This window comes from Anopheles moucheti, chromosome 3 (assembly GCF_943734755.1).
Source record: "Anopheles moucheti chromosome 3, idAnoMoucSN_F20_07, whole genome shotgun sequence".
NCBI lineage: Eukaryota > Metazoa > Arthropoda > Insecta > Diptera > Culicidae > Anopheles > Anopheles moucheti.
The window spans coordinates 73,482,055-73,504,608 of NC_069141.1; the positions used below are offsets into that span (position 1 = coordinate 73,482,055).

The 22,554-nt window shown below is 52.6% G+C and overlaps 1 protein-coding gene across 1 annotated transcript in view; it reads left to right on the forward strand.

The window, feature by feature from the left end:
- Positions 1-3,610, forward strand: part of LOC128300666 (homeobox protein araucan-like) — a 74,769-nt gene extending 71,159 nt beyond the window's left edge. Inside the window, exons 6-7 of the mRNA XM_053036816.1 lie at positions 1-246; positions 3,478-3,610. The exon at positions 1-246 is cut by the window's left edge and continues 155 nt beyond it. The gene's annotated coding sequence lies outside the window, so the exon portion shown is untranslated. The remainder of the gene's footprint in view (positions 247-3,477) is intronic.
- Positions 3,611-22,554: the final 18,944 nt, after the last annotated feature.

Here is a 22,554-nt window from a genome sequence, read left to right on the forward strand (position 1 = left end):
CGCAGTAAGGCGGAAGGCATCCACCAATAAGACAATGTACAGCCGGAGCTTGTATCGATCGACCCGCGGAACACCGACCTGCAAAAACACACCGAAATCCTTTGGTTGCTTTCTGTGTGTGTGTTGTTTTTTTCTCTCTCTTCTGTTTTCGTCCTCTTCCGGTTTCCACCGGTGGTTTGCGTCCTTTCATCACGACAATGTGAGTTGCGACACCAACTCACCAACATTATCCATCATCAGCTGGAGGTAATGCACTTGTTCTTCCAACTCTGTCCCTCTCGCTAGAACAGAGTTACGCACGTTCATCCTCCCACATCATCCCACATCTTTCTATTTCTTGGAACTCCTCCAAAAAAACCCGCACAAAGTTCCACACAATTCGAAGCTGGCAAAAAGCTGGCAGTGTGCATCAAAACTTTCTTCCTCTTAGGCATCGCCATGATTAATGGTTGTGATACGGACAGGAAAATTCGTCACATCCGTCAACGGCACGCCTTCAGCACACACACGCATGCAAGACGCGTCATGAATCTATACCATGGCAGTCCAAGGGTCCGGGAGGGGGGAAAGTCCTTCGTTTGGCGTTGAGTGTGGGATTTTCATTTTCATCCACCTCCGATTGTAACCTTATGACCGGGGTTCTCCTCCCCCCATCCAACCACCGCAGCACAATCAGACTCACCAGACTCAGCAATTCGGTGCACGTGTGGCCCCGGCGTGTTTGAAATGTTTGGACAGCGTACCATCGCTCATCCACGTGACAAAATTAATGTAGGAAGGCAAAAAGTTCGGCCGAAATTCATTCATTCTCCCTTCTCCCCCTTTGACTTGTGGCTGCGCTTTAGGATTTAGGCTTTCAGCACAGCTCAGTCCACCACGAGTCACCGAGGCACGAGATTTCCCTCGGCAATTTGGGCCCCCTTTTTTTTGGCAACGCAGCGCTGCCGATATTGATAGTGGCACACTCATGCGCGAAATAAATTCATTACCTCGCTGGTTTGGCCTTTCGGCAGGGAGACACGGTGACACACTTTCGATGACTTCTGCAACCGTGCGGGTGTTGTTTTGGTCGTAGAAAAGATAACATTTTGCCACTTTGACTCTGGCTGTTGCTGCTGCTGCTGCTGCAAGTGTTATCCGGGGCCGGGTCACGTTCAACCTGCCCTGTTTGCCTTTACGAAGCGTGGATGCGTTTTGTTTGCCATCAAAACGACGTCTTCTAGCACGTGTTGCATTAGGCAATGTGATCCGTACTTGACGTACGGCCCAAAAGTAACCTTTCGAGAGGCTTGACAGTAAATGCTGATGGCTGCTCAATGATTCATCTAGCGCGGAGATGTCACGCGAGCGTTAGGATAGGAGCGTTTGTTTAATTAGTTCCTTTTTTTCAAAAACCAACCCCACGCTCAAACATCAAAAGCCCGGCCGGAAAACGGGCCGGGTTTCGGAGGGTTCGCTTTGGTGTGACCCGTACACAAATTGGTGCAGACGTAGCTAGAGAAACCCCTCGCTTAGAACCTGTTCCGATGCGTTCCCCAAGTGTGGCTTGCAACTTTAACGTCTCACGATCATCTCTTTGATCTATCCCACTGCTACTCCTTCCCATCCCAACCACCAACCCACCCTCTGGAATGGCATCCCGGTGTCCGGAACCGAAGACCCGGTGACTTGAGGATATATTTCTCCTGATTTATAGATGTTCGGGAATAAATTTCTTGATCGCATATTAAATGCCGCACCTCGAAACCTCTAAAAACAAAGGAGAAATAATATTAAGAGACAAAAAATGCGGGGAACAGGATGGCCCGCGCTGGACAAGCAAAGCAGAGATAAAACACAGTCGTTGGCAGTCTTAGCAAGACGGCCAACCATTAGCCCTCTACAGAAACGCGGGGCCTGTTGGTTTATTTTTTTGTTTGGTGGGAGATGCTCGATCCACCGGCAACAGGATCGTCCCCAGCCGTTCGGCAGAGCTCTTTCTCAAGGCCAAGCGCGCTACGATATTCGAAAAAGCGCGCGCGTGGGTTTTATTTATTTAGCTCGGATGGTTTTGAATAAAAGGAAAAATTTGTCCTGCCGTTTCGTGCGTCTTTTCGGTTCCTGTGTGTGTGTGTGTGTGTGTGTTTCTTGCCTGCTCTCGTTCGCTCGCTCGACCGCAAAACGTCAATGACACCGCACCGGCAAAAGGGTTTTGTGCCAGCAGGAAAAGACGGATGTCATCGGGCATCGCCAATGGATTCTCGTTCTTTGTCGCGCTTTTTTCCTCTCCCTTTTTTTTTCGTTTGGTTTGAGGGAAGAAAAGAAGAAGACCCGGCTGGGCCCCGGATCGAACGCCCCGTATAGTATAGGGGCCCCGGAAAGTCTGGTCCGGTTGTGAAGCTGTGATACCCTGCCCGAACGCCTTCGCCTTTCCGTTTTGAATGGTTTGGACTTCTTGCTGGGGAGTTTTGAGTGTGGCTCGACCGGACACTCTAGCGGCAGCGTTTATAATGAGACAGTATCGTACCGATGCGATCACTCTTGCCCAGTTTTGGGAGAGATTGGTTAGGGCTGATGGGTTAAGGCGCACGATCAAGCTATGCCGAAAATGGTGACCTCCCCCCCCCCCTCGCCCCACACGGCCTTTTCCCGCGCACGGACGTGGTTTATATTAATTCATTCATAAACATTCGAACTAATGATGCTTATCGGGTCTGAGCGATCGTCTATCTTAATCAACTGCTTCGGACGTTCTGCTGCTTTTCTCAATCTCCTCTGCTGTTCGGGCTTCTTAACTCTTCCCCCCCATGAGATGTTTTCGAACTCGAACACTGCCGCGAACGGGGGCCATTAGTATTGGCGGTTTGGGTGCCGCTTGGCCGAATGGCGGCACCGCGGCACGGAAGAACAAAAAACAAACCAGAAAGAAGATTAATGCAGACGATCCCAACAATATCATAAATCTCATCTCATCTCTGCACCTATGCGTCACACCGAGGCGCGATTTGTGCGGACATTCTGTTTTGCGTGGCTTTCTTGCTTCTCCGATTTTCCTACCGGACATTGCGTAATGATGCAATCGGACGATCGGGACGATCATAATTTCTTTGCCCAGTCCAGTCCAGTCCGCTTCGAGGTGTCATAAAATGTGTGAATTCTTTGCTTTGTGAAGTGGAATTCATGCATTTTACGATCGCGCCTCTGATGGTTTACATAAATGATCGCCTGGGCGGTTGTCACGGGCATTGGAATCACTTCCTGGAGCTGCGCACCAACCAGTGCCGGGGCTGGAACTGTTTATGGTCTCCTTCCTGTCATTAACACCCTATTTCAATCGATTAACACAATCATCGCCCTAAAACTCCATCCCCGCTCCAGCCGAATGGGTGGAAACTATGTCTGCTCACCTCATATCTATTATGCTTTCGATCAGTGCTGGAGTTCTACACCTTCGAGGCGAGTTATTAATTTGATTCTCTTTTTCTCACGCCTTTTCAGGAAGTTGCACAACACATCAAACGAGGAGCTACCCTACCACCGCACATACACAGTATACGTATGGAGAATGTTCGTTAGGCGGTTCGTACGAATGGCCAGAGTATTCCATTTGAGGACCGTGCAAAAACCGGACGATGGAACACCCCTGCAACACCTGCAAACGTATACGACACTCGCACGATACGAAGCGAATGGATGCAACCAAACTACCGGTTACGAACTAAACCACTTTGTAGAAGATCAGGAAGAATAGACACCGAAGGCGAAAGTAGTAGTCGCAGAGGAAGATAAGACTAAGAGGGTTATTCATTCAAACTTCTGGATTGATAGAGTAAGAAAGAGCGCAAAACAATTAAAGCGGGCCAAGTGCAACTACGAAAAAGGGAAAACAATTTCACTGTCCAATGTTTGTCCGGAAGGAAGATCGAAACTAGCTGAAGTGGGCAACACATTTGCCTACTAGAACGATATGCTGTATGTGTTTGTGTATTTTTTTTTTTGTTAAGGACTGCAGCGACGGGGTTGAAATAATATGTGCAATTTTATACGAATACAGAAGGCAGCTTACTAGCCAATCCGTTTGTTTCCCGAACCCCGCTCGAAGCAGAAGCGATGAAAAAAGACCCACAGGTCGATGTCAACTCCTCTTTTACAAAGGTCTCGCCGTTTAGAATTTAGTCTCGCAAAACATAAATTTCATCAGAGAAAAGAAAAAAAAAACACACACACACGAAAGCTTTCCTAAACTTCATCCCACATGCGCGTGGGCGTATCAGTTCGCATCCACGAGCAGAAAAAAGAGGAAACAAAACTAAAAAAAAATTATTAAACATTTTGACAACATGAAAGCAAAACTAACAATTCGTTCGAGAGACGCATTTGTAATCTGTGATAAAAAAAGAAGAAAACAACCGAAAACAATGTGGAGGAGAACAAACCAAGAATGATAATTGATAGTGGGTTGATAAAGTAGTGCGAACGATAAACGAAACACACAACAACAGCAAAAAAAAAAAACAAACCGAATCCAAATGCGAAACGATGTCATTAATGATGGTAGCTGATTTGTTTTCGTTGCTTTCCCCTCATATCGCTGTTTGCTTCGATGCATAATGGATCAGGTCTCGTGCGCGTATCCATGGGCAACGAGTCCGGGTTAAGGAAGATTGTAGCAGAGAAAGTCTACTAATGAAATGGGACCGATAGATGATTATTTTTCCCCTGTGTGTGGAAATTTGGGGAAACTTTCCCATCAATCGGCGAAAATGCGGTGCGGTTTAGATATGTTAATATAGGGAAAAAATTAAACCGAATTATCGAAATGTGTGTCTCCCCTTTCATGCACATACCCGTACAGAAACAAATGCAATGAAACACTGTAAATATTTAGAACGATTTGCGAACGTCAGCACATACACACACAGATTAAGCAAAACAATGGATAACCGGAACGATCGAAATTCCGAATTCCGCAAGCGTGTATATAGAAAAAAGGGCAAAGATTTTGGGCATATGAAGTTAATTGCTATATACCATCCCTTTCAAATGCGGCGTGTGTGTGTGTATGGGACATCATGTTGTAAAAATTGAGCGAAGAAAAAAAACCACACACACACACACTTAAGTACAGTTCTGGTAAGGATAGCAGTTGTAGAACAAATTAATTTAGCGTCAAGAATATTTCTGTTAAACAAAAAAAAAACTAACAAACGATCGGACACGGCGTAAACACATATGATGCGTTAGTAATGTACAAGTAGCTACTTTTATACAGCTGTATTACACATTAGTAAGGAAGACGAAGAGAAAACACCCCCCACACAGATACACACAGAAAACCAACAAAGACAAGAAGCATTACGAATCCGGCAATGGAACGGCATTGAAATCACTAAACATCACCGTACCGAGAGCTGGCTATTTTACACCATTTTTTCGGGTTTCTAGTTCACTTAAAGCAAGGGTTTAATGTGCAGTATGTGATTTAGACAACTATGTTTCCCATCGCCCCAGTCCCCGCAAGAGGTTTAAGTAGCGAACGCGCTTTTCTTCTCTTAAAACAAACAGCAAACTTAACATAAGCATCTGTAAATGGACCGATTTTATTCAAAGACACATCGCAAAGCTCAACAGGATAGAAAGAAACAAAAAAACGGATGATAAACAACCCATAATCAAGCACATGTGTCCGGTATTGGGTGACATCCAGAAGCGAACACACTAAACAAAACAAAACAAAACAAAGAAAACACGATTGAAGAAAAACATATTTGCACGATTAGTATTAATGCACGTTTGAATCCTTTTTGGGTAAAAGAAATGCAAAACGCGAAGGGTAAATGAACAACAGCAACAAAAAACAAAACCAGATAGAAAACGGCCAGTTGGAACCAGTTTCTACACGAAATGCAGTAAATGGTATAACACAAGTACGCAAAACTATATCACATCAATCACAACCCATTCACAGCAGCAAACAGCAACCAATAGAACCGCGAACAGTATACACGATGAAATGCAAGCGATCCTCTCGATCCTCCCTCCCGATCCCCAACCACCACCCCAACTCCCCCACCCACCCCCTGGAAAAAACAGTAAATTATACATAAATATATATATATATATATATACATATATGAACATATATTTAACGGATGAAAAAAATATAGAAAAATAGAAGCGAATATGAAAACATTGAAACGAGTGTTTTGTTTATTGAATGAAGCGAGTATGAAGCCTGCTGATGTAATTAAAGATGCCGAACGAATGGAATTACAACTGGAAAGCTGATATACTAAGAGGAGTTATGTGAAGGAAAATTCCAGTAAGAAAATTCCCACTGCATTCTTCGTTAGAATCCGTCTTGTTGAAGCGTTGTAGTGCAGTTGTATAAGAGGAAAGAGCTATTTCCGTCATGATTTACTATACTTGCCATTATTAAACGTCTCAGACATGGTCTTGAATATCCCGTTCTCTTAAGTTGGTTCAATTTCTGTAAAATTAATAGTCCAACATCACGCGGGATTCATTAAGAATTGCGATGTTTCCTCATCCTGCTCAGGTATAATGTCGTCTGCTTTGCAATTTGGTTCGCCTTACCAAATGGCTATTTAGGCATCCGTTCCCATTAGCACACGGCACACGGCACACGGCACTACATTCATCGAACAATTCATCATAATTTAAAAATAATAGCCAAGAACAGATTTATCTTCCACATCATTTGCATTGCCACTGCTGACAACCTGGTACCGAGGGATGCGACTGCGATGCGTCTATTACCCTTCGGCAAGCGAAACGGCTTCTGCCGGTATCGAAAGTGTGTGTTTGTGCTGGTTTGCTAAACATTACGTACAGCAACGTACGGTACAAGATCCTTCTGGCACCCCTTCGGGAAATCTTTTGACAAACTAACCCCTGAACGCAACGCGAGTGTGTCCCGGGGCCAACGTTAAACCGATAAGCCGAAGGAGCTTTACGTAGGGAAACGAGGTTCGAAAATCTGTAACTGAAATGTCATGATAAATAACGAAACAATAACCCATTTTATCTTGTCCCACAAAGGCAACATTTTCTCCCCTCGGCCAGTAGGCTTGCCAGCACTGGCTGCAGTGGACGAGGAAGATCTCCAATCCATCCATCTCACATTGCACAAAACTGTCGCGACAAGCAGAGATAATAATAGGGGGCAAGGTTCGATACTTTATTAATCCTTTCCTTCCTCCTTCTAGCTACAAGTGTGTGAGAAAGAAAGAGAGAAATAGAGAGAGTGAAAAGGTTTAAAAAGGAGAATATCCTTAAATTCATTTACAACAGCGAGAAAAAAAGGTAGCATTTTCCCTGCTGATTACATATTCAGTTGGCCATGACATGCCGATGGGCGGCAGCATGGGTGATATGTAAAATGATAAATTACATTCTAATTACTGTGAAAATAAGTTTCTTCACCTTTTCACCGATTTTTTTTTTTTTTTCGTTGTTGTGTGAATATAACATTTTCAACCCACTTGGCAGTGGAACGCATGGAGCCAGCAAGCAAGTAATCGATTTTGCATGATGTATTAACGAGAGCGCACCGGGTGAAAAGTAAGGGGCAACCAATTTTTGTCGCGCTTGTGGGTTTGACACAATCGTGGCCCATCCTTGGCCCTTCGAGCGGCCGAGGTCGATACATCAAGTAGCGGCAGCATAATCATCTATCATTACGTCGCACGGGAGACGTGAACGGTGAAAAGGTGTATGACAAGACTAGCCGTGATGTTCGACGCGAGAAATAAAGGGAATCTATTTCGAATGTATGCAAAACGGTTAGTTACAGCGATTGATGGAAGAGTTGAGGGTTGTAATCATGCAAAGAGAAATTTAACAAAACGTGTGTGAGTATGTGAGCATGTAAGCTGATTGAGTTCTAACAAACATATGGTGAAACATGCAATAGAATCGTGTAAACTTATCCATTTGTAATGTATTCTGGTTTAAGGACGATAAATGAAACGATTGCATGGATTACTTGTAAAAGTGAATATTCCGATAGAGCAACTATTTTACAATTTAACATTAGACTCATTTCTCGAGGCTCTCCCAATCAATCCCAATGCAAAATTGTTAACATTGGTATTGCAGTTAGCTTTGAGTTTCAATACGAGAATTATGACGTAACCGTAATCTTATAAATGCTCTAAGACAATTTCGTCAAACCAGCGGCGGATCAAACGGTAGGCGAAGTAGACGGTCGCCTAGGGCCTCGCCGTGTTGGGGGACCCAAACTATTTGTGCCAATTGTGCGATTTTTGGGAATTTAACAGCAGAGGTTATTTATAGCAAAAAAAATAATTGAAAAGGTAAAAAATTTATAAAACATATCTTCCTTGGTTATACAAAACATTTGTTTCTATGTAATTAATTAAATGCAATTGTTTTCAGATTTGCGATACCATAAAAACATGTTCTTCAAGAGGTGACACAAGCAGTGTGGAATAAATTTGCCCATCACTATTGCATTGCATATTATCAAACTCGTGAGAGCAATCCGCTAGTGTAAGGAAGATGGATGAAACGGAAAGCATCCTTCATCTCAAATTTCCTGTCGGTTGGTACGAAATTCCATACAAGCCAGCTATTTTCAGATCGCCGATACCAGGAGAGCATCCACGGAAGAGGTAGCACCTAGTATAGCAATTTTGCTCGAAAACCGCCTAAAGGTATGCAATTTTTAAACACTAACTTCCCCGTTTTTCGTGAAAAATTTCTTCGAAAACTACCAGTTTTCGAATGTATAGTACCAGGAGAGCATCCACGGAAGAGGTAGCTCCTGGTACTGCGCCGTAAGGTATGCAATGTTTATACACTAACTTTGCAACCAACTTTCCGCCGTAAGGTATGCAATGTTTATACACCAACTTTGCAACCAATTTTCAGCCGTAAGGTATGCAATGTTTATACACAACTTTTCATACAAACCAGCTGTTATGAGATTTCCGATACCAGGAGAGCATGTACTTCAGGAGGTGACATCTTCCAACCCCCTCCCCCCTTCCACCCTTCCCCACAAGCTGGCGACAAAGGCGCGCCAAGATGGCGGACAAGATGGCGGACAAGATGGCGGACACAAGATGGCGGACAAGATGGCGGACAAGATGGCGGACACAAGATGGCGGACAAGATGGCGGACAAGATGGCGGACAAGATGGCGGCCAAGATGGCGGACAAGATGGCGGCCAAGATGGCGGACACAAGATGGCGGACACAAGATGGCGGCCAAGATGGCGGACAAGATGGCGGACAAGATGGCGGACACAAGATGGCGGACACAAGATGGCGGACACAAGATGGCGGCCAAGATGGCGGCCAAGATGGCGGCCAAGATGGCGGACAAGATGGCGGACAAGATGGCGGACAAGATGGCGGACACAAGATGGCGGGCAAGATGGCGGGCAAGATGGCGGACAAGATGGCGGCCAAGATGGCGGACAGGATGGCGGACACAAAATGGCGGACAAGATGGCGGGCCAAGATGGCGGCCAAGATGGCGGACCACGATGGCGGACCAAAATGGCGGCCAAGATGGCGGCCAAGATGGCGGACAAGATGGCGGACACAAGATGGCGGACAAGATGGCGGCCAAGATGGCGGACAAGATGGCGGACACAAGATGGCGGACAAGATGGCGGACAAAATGGCAAACAAGATGGCGAACAAGATGGCGGACAAGATGGCGGACAAGATGGCGGACACAAGAAGGCGGCCAAGATGGCGGACAAGATGGCGGACAAGTTGGCGGGCCAAGAAGGCGGACAAGATGGCGGACAAGATGGCGGACAAGATGGCGGCCAAGATGGCGGACCACGATGGCGGACCAAAATGGCGGCCAAGATGGCGGCCAAGATGGCGGCCAAGATGGCGGCCAAGATGGCGGACAAGATGGCGGACAAGATGGCGGACAAGATGGCGGCCAAGATGGCGGCCAAGATGGCGGACACAATATGGCGGACAAGATGGCGGACACAAGATGGCGGACAAGATGGCGGACAAGATGGCGGACAAGATGGCGGACAAGATGGCAGACAAGATGGCGGCCAAGATGGCGGACACAAGATGGCGGACACAAGATGGCGGCCAAGATGGCGGACAAGATGGCGGACAAGATGGCGGACACAAGATGGCGGACACAAGATGGCGGACAAGATGGTGGACAAGATGGCGGACAAGATGGCGGACAAGATGGCGGACACAAGATGGTGGCCAAGATGGCGGACAAGATGGCGGACAAGATGGCGGACAATATGGCAGACAAAATGGCGGACAAGATAGTGGACACAAGATGGTGGCCAAGATGGCGGCCAGGATGGTGGCCAAGATGGCGGCCAAGATGGTGGACAAGATGGCGGACACAAGATGGCGGACAAGATGGCGGCCAAGATGGCGGCCAAGATGGCGGCCAAGATGGCGGACAAGATGGCGGACAAGATGGCGGACAAGATGGCGGACAAGATGGCGGACAAGATGGCGGACAAGATGGCGGACACAAGATGGCGGGCAAGATGGCGGGCAAGATGGCGGACAAGATGGCGGACAAGATGGCGGACAAGATGGCGGACAAGATGGCGGACAAGATAGTGGACACAAGATGGCGGACAAGATGGCGGACAAGATGGCGGCCAAGATGGCGGCCAAGATGGCGGACAAGATGGCGGACAATATGGCGGACAAGATGGCGGACAAGATGGCGGACAAGATGGCGGACAAGATGGCGGACAAGATGGCGGACAAGATGGCGGACAAGATGGCGGAAACAAGATGGCGGACAAGATGGCGGCCAAGATGGCGGACAAGATGGCGGCCAAGATGGCGAACACAAGATGGCGGACAAGATGGCGGACAAGATAGTGGACACAAGATGGCGGACAAGATGGCGGACAAGATGGCGGACAAGATGGCGGACAAGATAGTGGACACAAGATGGCGGACAAGATGGCGGACAAGATGGCGGCCAAGATGGCGGCCAAGATGGCGGACAAGATGGCGGACAAGATGGCGGACAAGATGGCGGACAAGATGGCGGACACAAGATGGCGGGCAAGATGGCGGGCAAGATGGCGGACAAGATGGCGGACAAGATGGCGGCCAAGATGGCGAACACAAGATGGCGGACAAGATGGCGGACAAGATAGTGGACACAAGATGGCGGACACAAGATGGCGGGCAAGATGGCGGCCAAGATGGTGGACAAGATGGCGGACAAGATGGCGGCCAAGATGGCGGACACAAGATGGCGGCCAAGATGGCGGCCAAGATGGCAGACAAGATGGCGGCCAAGATGGCGGCCAAGATGGCGGACAAGATGGCGGACAAGATGGCGGACAAGATGGCGGACAAGATGGCGGACACAAGATGGCGGACAAGATGGCGGACAAGATGGCGGACAAGATGGCGGACAGGATGGTGGAGAACAAGGCGGATACAAGATGGCGGCCAAGATGGCGGACAAGATGGCGGACACAAGATGGTGGCCAAGATGGCGGACAAGATGGCGGACAAGATGGCGGACAATATGGCGGACAAGATGGCGGACAAGATGGCGGCCAAGATGGCGAACACAAGATGGCGGACAAGATGGCGGACAAGATAGTGGACACAAGATGGCGGACAAGATGGCGGACAAGATGGCGGACAAGATGGCGGACAAGATAGTGGACACAAGATGGCGGACAAGATGGCGGACAAGATGGCGGCCAAGATGGCGGCCAAGATGGCGGACAAGATGGCGGACAAGATGGCGGACAAGATGGCGGCCAAGATGGCGGACAAGATGGCGGACAAGATGGCGGACAAGATGGCGGACAAGATGGCGGATAAGATGGCGGAAACAAGATGGCGGACAAGATGGCGGCCAAGATGGCGGACAAGATGGCGGCCAAGATGGCGAACACAAGATGGCGGACAAGATGGCGGACAAGATAGTGGACACAAGATGGCGGACAAGATGGCGGACAAGATGGCGGACAAGATGGCGGACAAGATAGTGGACACAAGATGGCGGACAAGATGGCGGACAAGATGGCGGCCAAGATGGCGGCCAAGATGGCGGACAAGATGGCGGACAAGATGGCGGACAAGATGGCGGACAAGATAGTGGACACAAGATGGCGGACAAGATGGCGGACAAGATGGCGGCCAAGATGGCGGACACAAGATGGCGGACAAGATGGCGGACAAGATAGTGGACACAAGATGGCGGACAAGATGGCGGACAAGATGGCGGACAAGATGGCGGACAAGATGGCGGACAAGATGGCGGACACAAGATGGCGGGCAAGATGGCGGGCAAGATGGCGGACAAGATGGCGGACAAGATGGCGGACAAGATGGCGGACAATATGGCGGACAAGATGGCGGACAAGATGGCGGACAAGATGGCGGACAAGATGGCGGACACAAGATGGCGGGCAAGATGGCGGCCAAGATGGTGGACAAGATGGCGGACAAGATGGCGGCCAAGATGGCGGACACAAGATGGCGGCCAAGATGGCGGCCAAGATGGCGGCCAAGATGGCGGACAAGATGGCGGCCAAGATGGCGGCCAAGATGGCGGACAAGATGGCGGACAAGATGGCGGACAAGATGGCGGACAAGATGGCGGACACAAGATGGCGGACAAGATGGCGGACAAGATGGCGGACAGGATGGTGGAGAACAAGGCGGACACAAGATGGCGGCCAAGATGGCGGACAAGATGGCGGACACAAGATGGTGGCCAAGATGGCGGACAAGATGGCGGACAAGATGGCGGACAATATGGCGGACAAGATGGCGGACAAGATGGCGGCCAAGATGGCGAACACAAGATGGCGGACAAGATGGCGGACAAGATAGTGGACACAAGATGGCGGACAAGATGGCGGACAAGATGGCGGACAAGATGGCGGCCAAGATGGCGGACACAAGATGGCGGACACAAGATGGCGGGCAAGATGGCGGGCAAGATGGCGGACAAGATGGCGGACAAGATGGCGGCCAAGATGGCGAACACAAGATGGCGGACAAGATGGCGGACAAGATAGTGGACACAAGATGGCGGACAAGATGGCGGACAAGATGGCGGCCAAGATGGCGGCCAAGATGGCGGACAAGATGGCGGACAAGATGGCGGACAAGATGGCGGACAAGATGGCGGACAAGATGGCGGACAAGATGGCGGACACAATATGGCGGACAAGATGGCGGACACAAGGTGGCGGACAAGATGGCGGACAAGATGGCGAATAAAATGGCGGACAAGATGGCGGAAACAAGATGGCGGACAAGATGGCGGACAAGATGGCGGACAAGATGGCGGCCAAGATGGCGAACACAAGATGGCGGACAAGATGGCGGACAAGATAGTGGACACAAGATGGCGGACAAGATGGCGGACAAGATGGCGGACAAGATGGCGGACAAGATGGCGGCCAAGATGGCGGACACAAGATGGCGGACACAAGATGGCGGGCAAGATGGCGGCCAAGATGGTGGACAAGATGGCGGACAAGATGGCGGACAAGATGGCGGACAAGATGGCGGACAAGATGGCGGACAAGATGGCGGACAAGATGGCGGACACAAGATGGCGGGCAAGATGGCGGGCAAGATGGCGGACAAGATGGCGGACAAGATGGCGGACAAGATGGCGGACAATATGGCGGACAAGATGGCGGACAAGATGGCGGACAAGATGGCGGACACAAGATGGCGGGCAAGATGGCGGCCAAGATGGTGGACAAGATGGCGGACAAGATGGCGGCCAAGATGGCGGACACAAGATGGCGGCCAAGATGGCGGCCAAGATGGCAGCCAAGATGGCGGACAAGATGGCGGCCAAGATGGCGGACAAGATGGCGGACAAGATGGCGGACAAGATGGCGGACAAGATGGCGGACAAGATGGCGGACACAAGATGGCGGGCAAGATGGCGGACAAGATGGCGGACAAGATGGTGGAGAATAAGGCGGACACAAGATGGCGGCCAAGATGGCGGACAAGATGGCGGACACAAGATGGTGGCCAAGATGGCGGACAAGATGGCGGACAAGATGGCGGACAATATGGCGGACAAGATGGCGGACAAGATGGCGGACAAGATGGCGGCCAAGATGGCGGACACAAGATGGTGGCCAAGATGGCGGACAAGATGGCGGACGAGATGGCGGACAAGATGGCGGACAAGATGGCGGACAAGATAGTGGACACAAGATGGTGGCCAAGATGGCGGCCAAGATGGTGGACAAGATGGCGGACAAGATGGCGGCCAAGATGGCGAACACAAGATGGCGGACAAGATGGCGGACAAGATAGTGGACACAAGATGGCGGAAAAGATGGCGGACAAGATGGCGGCCAAGATGGCGGACACAAGATGGCGGCCAAGATGGCGGCCAAGATGGCGGCCAAGATGGCGGCCAAGATGGCGGACAAGATGGCGGACAAGATGTAGGCCAAGATAGTGGACACAAGATGGTGGCCAAGATGGCGGACAAGATGGCGGACAAGATGGCGGCCAAGATGGCGGACACAAGATGGCGGCCAAGATGGCGGCCAAGATGGCGGCCAAGATGGCGGCCAAGATGGCGGACAAGATGGCGGCCAAGATGGCGGCCAAGATGGCGGACAAGATGGCGGACAAGATGGCGGACAAGATGGCGGACAAGATGGCGGCCAAGATGGCGAACACAAGATGGCGGACAAGATGGCGGACAAGATAGTGGACACAAGATGGCGGACAAGATGGCGGACAAGATGGCGGACAAGATGGCGGCCAAGATGGCGGACACAAGATGGCGGCCAAGATGGCGGCCAAGATGGCGGCCAAGATGGCGGACAAGATGGCGGACAAGATGGCGGACAAGATGGCGGACAAGATGGCGGACAAGATGGCGGCCAAGATGGCGGACAAAAGATGGCGGACACAAGATGGCGGACAAGATGGCGGACAAGATGGCGGACAAGATGGCGGACACAAAATGGCGGACAAGATGGCGAACAAAATGGCGGACAAGATGGCGGACAAGATGGCGGACAAGTTGGCGGGCCAAGATGGCGGACAAGATGTCGGCCAAGATGGCGGACAAAATTGTGGACAAGATGGCGGACACAAGATGGCGGACAAGATGGCGGACACAAGATGGCGGACAAGATGGCCATCTTGTCCGCCATCTTGTCCGCCATCTTGTGTCCGCCATCTTGGCCGCCATCTTGTCCGCCATCTTGTCCGCCATCTTGTCCGCCATATTGTGTCCGCCATATTGTGTCCGCCATTTTATCCGCCATCTTGTCCGCCATTTTGGCCGCCATCTTGTCCGTCATTTTGTCCACCATCTTGTCCGCCATTTTGTCCGCCATCTTGTCCGCCATCTTGGCCGTCATCTTGTCCGTCATCTTTGCCGTCATCTTGTCCGCCATCTTGTGTCCGCAATCTTGGCCACCATCTTGTATCCGCCATCTTGGCCGCCATCTTGTCCGCCATCTTGTGTCCGCCATCTTGTCCGCCATCTTGTCCGCCATCTTGTCCGCCATCTTGTCCACCATTTTGGCCGCCATCTTGGCCACCATCTTGGCCGCCATCTTGTGTCCGCCATCTTGTCCGCCATCTTGTCCGCCATCTTGTCCGCCATCTTGTCCGCCATCTTGTCCGCCATCTTGTCCGCCATCTTGCCCGCCATCTTGGCCACCATCTTGTGTCCACTATCTTGTCCGCCATTTTGTCTGCCATATTGTCCGCCATCTTGTCCGCCATCTTGTCCGCCATCTTGGCCACCATCTTGTGTCCGCCATCTTGTCCGCCATCTTGTCCGCCATCTTGTCCGCCATCTTGTCCGCCATCTTGTGTCCGCCATCTTGTGTCCGCCATCTTGTCCGCCATCTTGTCCGCCATCTTGGCCGCCATCTTGTGTCCGCCATCTTGTGTCCGCCATCTTGGCCGCCATCTTGTCTGCCATCTTGTCCGCCATCTTGTCCGCCATCTTGTCCGCCATCTTGTCCGCCATCTTGTGTCCGCCATCTTGTCCGCCATATTGTGTCCGCCATCTTGGCCGCCATCTTGGCCGCCATCTTGTCCGCCATCTTGTCCGCCATCTTGGCCGCCATCTTGGCCGCCATCTTGGCCGCCATCTTGGCCGCCATCTTGGCCGCCATCTTGGCCGCCATTTTGGTCCGCCATCGTGGTCCGCCATCTTGGCCGCCATCTTGTCCGCCATCTTGTCCGCCATCTTGTCCGCCTTCTTGGCCCGCCAACTTGTCCGCCATCTTGTCCGCCATCTTGGCCGCCTTCTTGTGTCCGCCATCTTGTCCGCCATCTTGTCCGCCATCTTGTTCGCCATCTTGTCTGCCATTTTGTCCGCCATCTTGTCCGCCATCTTGTGTCCGCCATCTTGTCCGCCATCTTGGCCGCCATCTTGTCCGCCATCTTGTGTCCGCCATCTTGTCCGCCATCTTGGCCGCCATCTTGGCCGCCATTTTGGTCCGCCATCGTGGTCCGCCATCTTGGCCGCCATCTTGTCCGCCATCTTGTCCGCCATCTTGTCCGCCTTCTTGGCCCGCCAACTTGTCCGCCATCTTGTCCGCCATCTTGTCCGCCATCTTGTCCGCCATCTTGGCCCGCCATCTTGTCCGCCATTTTGTGTCCGCCATCCTGTCCGCCATCTTGGCCGCCATCTTGTCCGCCATCTTGCCCGCCATCTTGCCCGCCATCTTGTGTCCGCCATCTTGTCCGCCATCTTGTCCGCCATCTTGTCCGCCATCTTGGCCGCCATCTTGGCCGCCATCTTGTGTCCGCCATCTTGTGTCCGCCATCTTGTGTCCGCCATCTTGTCCGCCATCTTGTCCGCCATCTTGGCCGCCATCTTGTGTCCGCCATCTTGTGTCCGCCATCTTGGCCGCCATCTTGTCCGCCATCTTGGCCGCCATCTTGTCCGCCATCTTGTCCGCCATCTTGTCCGCCATCTTGTGTCCGCCATCTTGTCCGCCATCTTGTCCGCCATCTTGTGTCCGCCATCTTGTCCGCCATCTTGTCCGCCATTTTGTCCACAATTTTGTCCGCCATCTTGTCCGCCATCTTGTCCGCCATCTTGGCCCGCCAACTTGTCCGCCATCTTGTCCGCCATCTTGTCCGCCATTTTGTTCGCCATCTTGTCCGCCATTTTGTGTCCGCCATCTTGTCCGCCATCTTGTGTCCGCCATCTTGTCCGCCATCTTGTCCGCCATCTTGTCCGCCATCTTGTGCCCGCCATCTTGTCCGCCATCTTGTCCGCCATCTTGTGTCCGCCATCTTATCCGTCATCTTTGCCGCCATCTTGTCCGCCATCTTGTGTCCGCCATCTTGTCCGCCATCTTGTGTCCGCCATCTTGTCCGCCATCTTGGCCGCCATCTTGTCCGCCATCTTGTCCGCCATCTTGTCCGCCATCTTGTCCGCCATCTTGGCCGCCATCTTGTCCGCCATCTTGTGTCCGCCATCTTGTCCGCCATCTTGTCCGCCATATTGTGTCCGCCATCTTGGCCGCCATCTTGTCCGCCATCTTGTCCGCCATCTTGTCCGCCATCTTGTCCGCCATCTTGGCCGCCATCTTGTCCGCCATCTTGTGTCCGCCATCTTGTCCGCCATTTTGTCCGCCAACTTATGCGCCATCGTGGCCGCCATCTTGTCCGCCATCTTGGCCGCCATCTTGTCCGCCATCTTGTCCGCCATCTTGTGTCCGCCATCTTGTCCGCCATCTTGTCCGCCATCTTGTGTCCGCCATCTTGTCCGCCATTTTGGCCGCCAACTTATCCGCCATCGTGGCCGCCATCTTGTCCGCCATCTTGTCCGCCATCTTGTCCGCCATCTTGGCCGCCATCTTGTCCGCCATCTTGTCCGCCATTTTGTCTGCCATCTTGTTCGCCATCTTGTGTCCACCATCTTGTCCGCCATCTTGTCCGCCATCTTGTGTCCGCCATCTTGTCCGCCATTTTGTCCGCCATCTTGTCCGCCATCTTGTCCGCCATCTTGTCCGCCATCTTGGCCACCATCTTGTCCGCCATCTTGTCCGCCATCTTGTCCGCCATCTTGTGTCCGCCATCTTGGCCGCCATTTTGTTCGCCATCTTGTCTGCCATCTTGTGTCCGCCATCTTGTCCGCCATCTTGTCCGCCATCTTGTCCGCCATCTTGTCCGCCATCTTGTCCGCCATCTTGTCCGCCATCTTGTGTCCGCCATCTTGTCCGCCATCTTGTCCGCCATCTTGGCCGCCATCTTGGCCGCCATCTTGGCCGCCATCTTGTGTCCGCCATCTTGGCCGCCATCTTGTCCGCCATCTTGTCCGCCATCTTGTCCGCCTTATTGTGTCCGCCATCTTGTCCGCCATCTTGTCCGCCATCTTGTCCGCCATCTTGTGTCCGCCATCTTGGCCGCCATCTTGTCCGCCATCTTTTCCGCCATCTTGTGCCCGCCATCTTGTCCGCCATCTTGTCCGCCATCTTGTGTCCGCCATCTTGTCCGCCATTTGGTGTCCGCCATCTTGTCCACCATTTTATCCGCCATCTTGTCCGCCATCTTGGCCGCCATCTTGTCCGCCATATTGTCCGCCATCTTGTCCGCCATCTTGGCCGCCATCTTGTCCGCCATCTTGTGTCCGCCATCTTGTCCGCCATCTTGTCCGCCATATTGTGTCCGCCATCTTGGCCGCCATCTTGTCCGCCATCTTGTGTCCGCCATCTTGTCCGCCATCTTGTCCGCCATCTTGTCCGCCATCTTGTGTCCGCCATCTTGTCCGCCATCTTGGCCGCCATCTTTGCCGCCATCTTGGCCGCCATCTTGTCCGCCATCTTGTCCGCCATCTTGTCCGCCATCTTGTGTCCGCCATCTTGTCCGCCATCTTGTCCGCCATCTTGTCCGCCATCTTGTGTCCGCCATCTTGTCCACCATTTTGTCCGCCATCTTGTCCGCCATCTTGGCCGCCATCTTGTCCGCCATCTTGTCCGCCATCTTGTCCGCCATCTTGTCCGCCATCTTGTGTCCGCCATCTTGTCCGCCATATTGTGTCCGCCATCTTGTCCGCCATCTTGTCCGCCATCTTGTCCGCCATCTTGTCCGCCATCTTGGCCGCCATCTTTGCCGCCATCTTGTCCGCCATCTTGTGTCCGCCATCTTGGCCGCCATTTTGTTCGCCATCTTGGCCGCCATCTTGTCCGCCATCTTGTCCGCCATCTTGTCCGCCATCTTGTCCGCCATCTTGTCCGCCATCTTGTCCGCCATCTTGTCCGCCATCTTGGCCGCCATCTTGTGTCCGCCATCTTGTCCGCCATCTTGTGTCCGCCATCTTGGCCGCCATCTTGTCCGCCATCTTGTCCGCCATCTTGGCCGCCATCTTGTCCGCCATATTGTCCGCCATCTTGTCCGCCATCTTGGCCGCCATCTTGTCCGCCATCTTGTGTCCGCCATCTTGTCCGCCATCTTGTCCGCCATCTTGTGTCCGCCATCTTGTCCGCCATCTTGGCCGCCTTCTTGTGTCCACCATCTTGTCCGCCATCTTGTCCGCCATTTTGTCCGCCATCTTGTCCGCCATCTTGTCCGCCATCTTGTCCGCCATCTTGTCCGCCATCTTGTGTCCGCCATCTTGGCCGCCATCTTGGCCGCCTTCTTGTGTCCACCATCTTGTCCGCCATCTTGTCCGCCATCTTGTCCGCCATCTTGTGTCCGCCATCTTGGCCGCCATTTTGTTCGCCATCTTGGCCGCCATCTTGTCCGCCATCTTGTCCGCCATCTTGTCCGCCATCTTGTCCGCCATCTTGTCCGCCATCTTGTCCGCCATCTTGTCCGCCATCTTGGCCGCCATCTTGTCCGCCATCTTGGCCGCCATCTTGTGTCCGCCATCTTGGCCGCCATCTTGTCCGCCATCTTGTCCGCCATCTTGTCCGCCATATTGTGTCCGCCATCTTGTCCGCCATCTTGTCCGCCATCTTGTCCGCCATCTTGTCCGCCATTTTTTCCGCCATCTTGGCCGCCTTCTTGTGTCCACCATCTTGTCCGCCATCTTGGCCGCCTTCTTGTGTCCACCATCTTGTCCGCCATATTGTCCGCCATCTTGTCCGCCATCTTGTGTCCGCCATCTTGTCCGCCATTTTTTCCGCCATCTTGGCCGCCTTCTTGTGTCCACCATCTTGTCCGCCATATTGTCCGCCATCTTGTCCGCCATCTTGTGTCCGCCATCTTGTCCGCCATTTTTTCCGCCATCTTGGCCGCCTTCTTGTGTCCACCATCTTGTCCGCCATCTTGTCCGCCATTTTGTCCGCCATCTTGTCCGCCATCTTGTCCGCCATCTTGTCCGCCATCTTGGCCGCCATCTTGTCCGCCATTTTGTTCGCCATCTTGTCCGCCATTTTGTGTTCGCCATCCTGTCCGCCATCTTGTCCGCCATCTTGTCCGCCATCTTGGCCGCCATCTTGTCCGCCATCTTGTCCGCCATCTTGGCCGCCATTTTGTTCGCCATCTTGGCCGCCATCTTGTCCGCCATCTTGTCCGCCATCTTGTCCGCCATCTTGTCCGCCATCTTGTCCGCCATCTTGTCCGCCATCTTGGCCGCCATTTTGTTCGCCATCTTGGCCGCCATCTTGTCCGCCATCTTGTCCGCCATCTTGTCCGCCATCTTGGTCCGCCAACTTGTCCGCCATCTCGTCCGCCATCTTGTCCGCCATCTTGTCCGCCATTTTGTTCGCCATCTTGTCCGCCATTTTGTGTCCGCCATCCTGTCCGCCATCTTGTCCGCCATCTTGTCCGCCATCTTGGCCGCCATCTTGTCCGCCATCTTGTCCGCCATCTTGGCCGCCATTTTGTTCGCCATCTTGGCCGCCATCTTGTCCGCCATCTTGTCCGCCATCTTGTCCGCCATCTTGTCCGCCATCTTGTCCGCCATCTTGTCCGCCATCTTGTCCGCCATCTTGGCCGCCATCTTGTGTCCGCCATCTTGTCCGCCATCTTGTCCGCCATATTGGCCGCCATCTTGTCCGCCATCTTGTCCGCCATCTTGTCCGCCATCTTGTCCGCCATCTTGGCCGCCATCTTGTCCGCCATCTTGTCCGCCATCTTGTCCGCCATCTTGTCCGCCATCTTGTCCGCCATCTTGGCCGCCATCTTGTCCGCCATCTTGTCCGCCATCTTGGCCCGCCAACTTGTCCGCCATATTGTCCGCCATCTTGTCCGCCATCTTGTCCGCCATCTTGTCCGCCATCTTGTCCGCCATCTTGTGTCCACTATCTTGTCCGCCATCTTGTGTCCACTATCTTGTCCGCCATCTTGTCCGCCATCTTGTGTTCGCCATCTTGGCCGCCATCTTGTCCGCCATCTTGTCCGCCATCTTGTCCGCCATTTTGTTCGCCATCTTGTCCGCCATTTTGTGTCCGCCATCCTGTCCGCCATCTTGTCCGCCATCTTGTCCGCCATCTTGGCCGCCATCTTGTCCGCCATCTTGGCCGCCATCTTGGCCGCCATCTTGTGTCCGCCATCTTGGCCGCCATCTTGTCCGCCATCTTGTCCGCCATATTGTGTCCGCCATCTTGTCCGCCATCTTGTCCGCCATCTTGTCCGCCATCTTGTCCGCCATCTTGTCCGCCATCTTGTGTCCGCCATCTTGGCCGCCATCTTGTCCGCCATCTTGTCCGCCATCTTGTCCGCCATCTTGTCCGCCATCTTGTGTCCACTATCTTGTCCGCCATCTTGTCCGCCATCTTGTGTTCGCCATCTTGGCCGCCATCTTGTCCGCCATCTTGTCCGCCATCTTGTCCGCCATCTTGTCCGCCATCTTGGCCGCCATCTTGGCCGCCATCTTGTCCGCCATCTTGGCCGCCATCTTGGCCGCCATCTTGGCCGCCATCTTGGCCGCCATCTTGTGTCCGCCATCTTGGCCGCCATCTTGTCCGCCATCTTGTCCGCCATCTTGGCCACCATCTTGTGTCCACTATCTTGGCCGCCATCTTGTCCGCCATCTTGTCCGCCATCTTGGCCGCCATCTTGGCCGCCATCTTGGCCGCCATCTTGGCCGCCATCTTGTGTCCGCCATCTTGGCCGCCATCTTGTCCGCCATCTTTTCCGCCATCTTGTGTCCACTATCTTGTCCGCCATCTTGTCCGCCATCTTGTGTTCGCCATCTTGGCCGCCATCTTGTCCGCCATCTTGTCCACCATCTTGGCCGCCATCTTGGCCACCATCTTGTGTCCACTATCTTGTCCGCCATCTTGTCCGCCATCTTGTCCGCCATCTCGTCCGCCATCTTGTCCGCCATCTTGGCCACCATCTTGGCCGCCATCTTGTCCGCCATCTTGTCCGCCATCTTGTCCGCCATATTGTCCGCCATCTTGTCCGCCATCTTGTCCGCCATCTTGGCCGCCATCTTGTGTCCGCCTTATTCTCCACCATCCTGTCCGCCATCTTGTCCGCCATCTTGCCCGCCATCTTGTCCGCCATCTTGTCCGCCATCTTGTCCGCCATATTGTCCGCCATCTTGTCCGCCATCTTGTCCGCCATCTTGGCCACCATCTTGTGTCCGCCTTATTCTCCACCATCCTGTCCGCCATCTTG